At 47.1% G+C, this 7,521-nt stretch overlaps 1 pseudogene; it reads right to left on the reverse strand.

Moving 5' to 3' along the window:
- Positions 1-4,021: 4,021 nt before the first annotated feature.
- On the reverse strand, positions 4,022-4,201 carry LOC135920058 (U2 spliceosomal RNA; annotated as a pseudogene).
- Positions 4,202-7,521: the final 3,320 nt, after the last annotated feature.

Below are 7,521 nucleotides of genomic sequence, written 5' to 3' on the forward strand. Positions count from 1 at the left end.
CTGCAACGTCTCGAAGACTGCGACGTCATCGAGCGCGTCGAAGCTTTTGAGTGGGTGTCTCCACTCGTTGTGGTGCGCAAGAAGGATGGAGCCATCCGGCTCTGTGTAGACCTACGGTAACCAAATAATGCAATTGTCATTGATGAGTATCCTTTGCCGCATGTAGAAGAATTATTACAGATGTTTCATGGTGCCACTTATTTTTCTAAGCTAGATCTAGCATCTGCTTATCATCAGCTGTTACTGGAAGAAGATAGTAGAGATCTCACTACATTCATAACCCATGAAGGTCTATTTAGATACAAGCGTGTCTGTTTTAGGTTGGCATCCGCGCCAGGAGTGTTTCAGAAAATGATGTCATAACTTTAGAAGAGTTGTAAGAATGTTGTCTGTTACCTTGATGACATTTTGTTATGGGGTCAGACAAAACCTGAGCATGATGCTAACTTGAGAGAAGTCCTACTTTGCATTTCGAACAGTGGTATGAAACTGAATGAAAAATGTGCCGTCTCAGTGAGAGAACTGACTTTTCTGGGCCATAGAATTTCAGCTGAAGGCATTTCCCCTATGGAGAGCAAGGTAAAATCAATTCTGAATGCGCCTGCTCCTACATATATCAAGTCATTGCAATCCTTTTTGGATTAGCCCGGTATTATGCCAAGTTCATTGCTCATTACGCGGAACTGGTAGAACCGCTTCGCCTCATGCTCAGGCAAGGGCAAAGTATTGCTTGGTCTGATGATGCCCAACGCAGCTTCAATCACTTGAGAGCTCGTCTTACATGTTCTCCTATCATTATGGTCTTCAATCCTTAATTGCCTGTAGTAGTCACGACTGACGCATCTGATGGTGGTGTTTGTGCTGTGTTACAACAACCGTATGGTTCTAAGCTTGAAATTGTAGCATTTACATCTAGAACTCTGTCGGTTGCAGAAAGAAAGTATTTTGTTGGTGAGTGTGAAGCTCTAGCATGTCTGTTCGCTTGTGAAAAATAGAATGTTCCCCTCTGGGGTAGACGTTTCACTCTTAGAACCGACCATCAAGCTGTGGTTGCATTACTGGCCACTGGTGACTCAGGTCGTCGACCTCTTCGCATTTCGACATGGTCAGCCAGGCTTCTGTATTACAACTTTCAGATTGTATATTGCAAATGATCAGAAAATATAGTAGCTGATGTCTTGTCTAGACTTCTAGTACAGGATTCACAGAATGTAATTCAGGATGAAGAAATAGTATGCCTAGTTACAAAGGTCGTTGACAAGGAAACAGTGGAACTTGCAACGAGTACAGATGAAACTCTTCAGAAAGTCATTAAATACCTGTCAGAGGGTTGGCCTTTTATGAAAAACATAGACAATGCTTTAATGGCTTACTTTCATGTAAATGAAGAATTGTCTTTTGTAGATGGATTACTCATGTATGGTGAACAGGTGGTAATACCCAGTGTTCTGGTACCTACATTTCTTCAGTTGGCACATGAAAATCATCAGGGCATAGTAGGCACCAAGCAGCTTTTCCGAGAACGCTATTGGTGGCCTCAGATGGATTGTACTGTGAAACAGTATGTAAAGCATTGTCATGTATGTCAGCTGGCAGACAAGGTTGCAAAGCCTCATGTAGCTCCACTACAGCCAGTAGAATGGCCAAACGGGCCTTGGCAGAAATTGGGAATGGACATCATTGGTCAAATAAACACGTCCTACCCTATGTACCTAGTCACTTTAGTTGATTATTACTCAAAGTGGCCATAAGTACTTGGTTCTAATTCCATCTTTACAGATGATGTCATTAAGCTTCTTGACTGGGCTTTCAGCCGTGAAGGGTTACTAGACCCTATAGTTACGGATATTGGTCCGCAGTTTGTCTCAAAATAATTCCAGGATTACCTAAAGGAAAAGGAAATTGCTCATTTTTCGCCTCGAACTATTATCCGCAGGGAAACGGTCAAATAGAAAGGTTCCACCCAATCATTAAGGAACATTTGCAGCTAGCCAGGCTTGAAGGTCGAAATGCTTCGAAAAGCATTACAGAATGGTTAGGTTTTCATAGGATTACGCCACATGCTACAACGGGCCTCTCCCCAGCTTTCCTACTGCATGGTCGCCAACCTCGTTCATAGATAGATATTAGCAACCTTAGATTGCGTAATCATGTAGCCGAGTGGCACAGTTTTCTGCCTCAAGTTCGAGAAAGGGTCTCACAGACACACTGTCAAACTAAAGAGTATGTAGACAAACGTAGAGGTGCTCAATCAACTCGTATCAAGATAGGAGACACCGTCAAAATAAGATTTAACAGGAAAGCATTTTTTAAGTACAGTAAACCTCGCACAATTAAGGCCAAGATAGGACCATCTACTTTGTACCCAGTGATGGGAAGACGTGGAATGCGTCTAAGTTAACCCTAGTAGTAAAGGATTCAGAAGATAGTACATTATCTCCAAGTGATAAAGACCTTTTGTACTCATATTCAAACTTGGATAGTCATCCAGATGACTCGTCTATAGTTACATCATCTCTTTATAGCAATAAGGATAAGCTAAGTAGTTCGTCTGACTACCACTTCCGAGTCTACGCAGTCAGCAGTCGTCTCTGATTCCATAGGGGAATCGGTAGCCTCTCAGGACTTGTTGGGACGTCGGGAGGAGCTTCCTGGGCAAGCCTCTTCAGCTTTGTGCGACACCAACATTCAAATGTCGAACCAGGGGGAGGGAAACAACAGTGGGACGACTTGGTCCTCGAAGTCGACTGACACGCGTCGCAACCCCCAAAGTTCATCTGAGGTACGCACACGTCCTCACCGTACCAAGAAACGGCCTCCGTGGCTTGATGATTTTGTTCCTTAAGTGTAGGGCGTAGTGTCATCCCTGAAGTGCCACGGCTAGAGGCCTCGCTGTGACATTACAGAGATAGGTCATGTGTTGCTTTGTTCGATACAGATGTACAATGTATTTTTCTTCAGGTGTGGTGCAGTGATACCTGTACCCTGCGTTGCTTACCGGGTTCTGTGTTGAATTGTCTGCAGATGTGACACATGCATATTTCTTTGTGAAGTGCTAAACGCACTGTAAACGGCTGGACACTGGTGCATCAATGACTGTCTGTGTTCTTGTGCCTCCAAAGACTGGTGCGCTGGTGTGCGAACTTGGGGGGACGGACAGAAATTATTCTTGGCCTTAAGTACGTGCGCTTCGAGTGTGCCTTTCACTGAATAGTTACTCTTCTTTTCCAGAAGGGGATGATGTGGTATAGTGTCTCCCTCTGAGAGATCTCCTCCTAACTGATTAATCATGTTGTGGTCTAGTTTGGCTAGATGTCGCACCCCCTTTCGGTCGCGTGTTTGGCTTCGACTAATGAAGAGGTGCATCTGGCAGGGAAGTCTTCGTGCATTAAACGGCCGCTTGTCGGCTCAGTCCTTTGTGTGGTTTGCTCGAAGAGTGGTCGTCTCTGCACCGCTCTCTCTCTCTTGTCGGCGTCGCCGCGCGCACTCCGGGCCCCCGCCGCCTGCCGCTGCCGACACACCTGACTGCTTCTCACGCTGCCCTGCAACTGCACTTTATGCAACCGTAATCTTTACCGGGAGATGCTTGAGTCGATCGGTATGCACGAAGGCGAGCTTTCTGGTTCTTCGCTTTCTTTCCGCCGCCCGGCTGGCACTGCCACTGCCGCGGATGGTAGAAACGCGGCGCTCTGCGCTATGATTGGTAGAAAGCACGCGGCGCGCTCCGCTCTATGATTCGTAGAAAGGCGGCGTGCGCTGGCTGTGATTGGGAGACACGCTTCCCTCACACCGCCGGCGCCGTGCTCACTGCGCAACGGATCCATTAAAGCTATCGCTTTAAAGATTGTGGCAGAACTTAACGACCATGATTGTGAGCGATAGCTGTCTTGCGTTATTTGCCCTACCCCATAAGCGCCATCCACGTCAGCGCCATCTAGTAGAAAAGAAGCCGAACGCTAGAAGAAGAAAACTAATGATGATAAAGCAGACACGCTCAACCATTTTTGTTCTGCGCGAGCGAAAACCGTAGGCTGATCCCGAAGATAGTGCAATAGCTGACCGACCGACGGCGGAGGTGAAACAGGCTTCAAGCACTACGTCAACTTGCAAAAATAAATTTAATATCTTGGGTGCAAATACAACCCGCATCAAATATTAAGCTGATAAGAATTGACATTTATCTTTGACCCGTGTCGGCCATGTCTACGTTCGTACCGTCCTCTCTTTGTCGGCGTTCCAAGCGCTTGCGTATCTACTCTCCTTTCCTTCCGCTCTCCCGTGGTGGCGGGCCCGTCGAAACATCAAGAGTGTCTAGTTTCCTCCGGCTCCTCAGGGCGGTGGTCCTGTAAAATCACGGTAAATGAGTTTGTACCTTTGTTCAGAGTTCTGTGTCATTCCTGTGTCGTGTCCTAAACAGCTTCTCCGGTCATCCACCTTAGAAGCGAGGAATGACTACTGATTTTACATCGAAGCTGTATTTGGCTAGGGTTTCGTGCATTTCTTATTACATGTAGAAGAAAACATAATCTAGGACCGTCTCCGCAACTCAGAACACGAAGGCACGGATGCCAGCTCCATCCAGCACACAGATGATGGGAGGGCTTCAGACAATCTTGGCAGGTGATGGCGCGATCGCTCTCTCCAGAATCACTATTGTCTACTGCTGTAGCGTCGGCAGAGTGGCTGAGCAAATACTCCGTGAATTTTCTGCACATTTGCTCGCGAGCAGTTTTACACCTGCATAACATACTGGACTTTGCTGACGGACAATAAACTACACACAGTAGCCATGGAGAATAGTGAGTGTCTTTCCACCTCCCTGTCCTTTTATCTGTTTCCTTAACCTGATCATTCCAGAAGGATCACTATATTAGTAGCTTTTGAGCTATTTTACGGAGGTATTTTACTGGTGTATTTTCTCAACTGATGCTGTCGAAAGAGTCCCGTGTCGATGGTCACTAGCCGCGCCAGAACACTCTTTGTCACTTTTCCAAGTTCCAAAGGCTTCCCTTAAAATTTTGAATATTACAACGTACGATATGCAGCAGCCGCCGTAACTGACTTCAGATCCTCCATTAATCTTGTGGGGTTCTCACCCGTGCTATTGGGACAAACGAACGACAACACAGTAGTGCAAGGGAATTTATTGTGCCTTTTATACACTAATGCTTCCTTGCCGAATTGCTATCCACAAAACATGCCGATGGGCGCGCTGCAAATCGCGGAAGTCCGACTCACTGCGACTGGATACCGAGCGAATATGTTCGCCCCATGCTGGACACCAACGCCTGGTCGTTCGCACGTACGGTCACGTGAACGGTGGCGCGTTCGAACGATCGCGTTCGACCATTTTGGTGTAGGCATCACGTGACGGTCTCGCAGAAGCGCGGATCGGCGTACGCGCGGAACTTCCGCGCCGCTTGCCGAACCGGAGCCCAAAGAGGAAGAACCTACTTCCAGTTGCGCCCGACCAACCACGCCATCAGGTGGCGCTAGCAGCGCCCCACTCGCGCCATCTCTCGTAACGCGCTGCAACCTGACCGACCGCCGCCGGCCCCAAGCCACGCGAAGAAGCCGGGTTACAGGAGACTCGAGACATGCGCGGAAAGCAACATATCAGGGGACGCGTGAGAGTCGATCATCCCCACTATCTAAACGCCATACAAAAACAATGAACTGCAACATTTTTTTAAATCGGGTTTTACGTGCCAAAACCACTTCCTGATTATGAGGCACGCCGCCGTGGAGGACTTCAGAAATTTGGACCACCCGGGGTTCTTTAACGTGCACCTAAATCTAAGTATATACACGGGTGTTTTCGCATTTCGCCTCCATCAAAATGCGGCCGCCGTGGCAGGGATTCGATCCCGCGACCTCGTGCTCAGCAGCCCAACACCATAGCCACTGAGCAACCACGAATAAACCGACGACATGCTGAGCAGCTCTGGCGCACGGGATGCTTCACGAGCAGGGGGGGGGGGTGGCAATGAGTTATTCATGAATAACTATGTTGTGCAGTGCCGATAGGCAAGTGGCAGACCATCTGTGATGATGGCTTGGATAATAACGTGAACAAGGATTGCAAACAAAATTTAATGAGGAACACAATTAAAGGGCTTCTTCAGATCAGGCTCGAGAACTTCAACTGCAGTATGCTTAACATCCCAACATTCTAATACAACAGGAAATTAAAATGACAAACTTGGATAGTCTGGTTGAAAACATGGGCGCTATAACGTAAAACTATTCCAAACTTTTCTATTCGAATTCTGCAATCAGCCCACCGCGATAGGTAAAAAACTTTTTTGGACCACCCCCACTTCACCTGTCTGTCACGCGACGTCACGAAAACCGCGATAGCTCTCCATCTGATATGACGTGTACACACTGATTATGCATAATTTGTCCAAAGAAAAGAAAAATAGTTATTTCTGATTCGACGCCTTTGCACCGTTAGCCCTCGGCTATTGGTCAAAAGTTTTCGGGCTGCACCCATTTCACCTGCCTGTAACGCGACGTCACAAAACCGCAAAAACTCACCGCGTCAAAGTGACATGTACGCGTTAAAGATGCATTAATATGCCAAACAAAACTGAATTTTTTTCGGGATAGCCACAGGCTGCCCCATTCCGAAAGGAATAAAAGATGGCTGCCGCCAATCGCTCAGGCACTGGCTACTCGCACCTGCCGGAGAGCATGGGTTTATTTGCGTATAATAAAGCTTTTTGTCTGGCCGTGTAATGCTTTCGAGCACATTCGGCACGTTTACAACCTCGTTTTGCCAACTCTTCTTTACTGAGGATCCGTTTTAGCGTCATTCTTAAGCTTCCGTTGCATGCCGCCGCTATTGTCGACGAGCCACCGCAAGCTAAGAAAGAGAAAGCGGACCAATCGCAGGCGTCGGCGCCACCCTCTTCATCCGGTTATCGATATTCAGTGCACTGGTTCGACCCCATCGAATCCCTCTCCACTTGAGCATGCTCCTCGCCTCTTGTGAGCCAATTAGTTAAGACAAGCCGCTCAGAGCAGGCAATGTTATTCGTTTTTCAAGCAAACAAAAGGGACCTCCTATGAACGTGGGAGGCATTTGATTTGTTTGTTCAGACAACCCTGCGGGTGACCGCCCGATGCCTGCGTCGGCGGTTACGCAAATTTGACGTCAGGATATTGGAATAGAAACATATTGGAATAGTTTTACGTAATAGGGCCCCATGTCTTTCATTGTTTTTCATGTACCTGTGAATAGCAAGAGTGGGCTGGCGATCGAAGGAACGTCGAGATTCAGTAACTAAAAAACAAAACAAAAGCAAACAAACAAACAAAAATAAAGTGGCTGGAAGGTTGAATCCCGGACTCACACTCTGTTGAGCTTAAGTTCGAACCATCGCGGTGCAACGAAGCTTTTCTTTCTTCTCTCTCTTGCAAATTTCTTGCAGAAGCTGCGCAAAAGATCAAGACATGAAAAAGGTGGTTCTGAAACAGCAAAAAACTGATTGCGATAGCAAATTGTTCGATTGTACG

The sequence above is a fragment of the Dermacentor albipictus genome, unplaced genomic scaffold, assembly GCF_038994185.2.
Source record: "Dermacentor albipictus isolate Rhodes 1998 colony unplaced genomic scaffold, USDA_Dalb.pri_finalv2 scaffold_20, whole genome shotgun sequence".
Lineage (NCBI taxonomy): Eukaryota > Metazoa > Arthropoda > Arachnida > Ixodida > Ixodidae > Dermacentor > Dermacentor albipictus.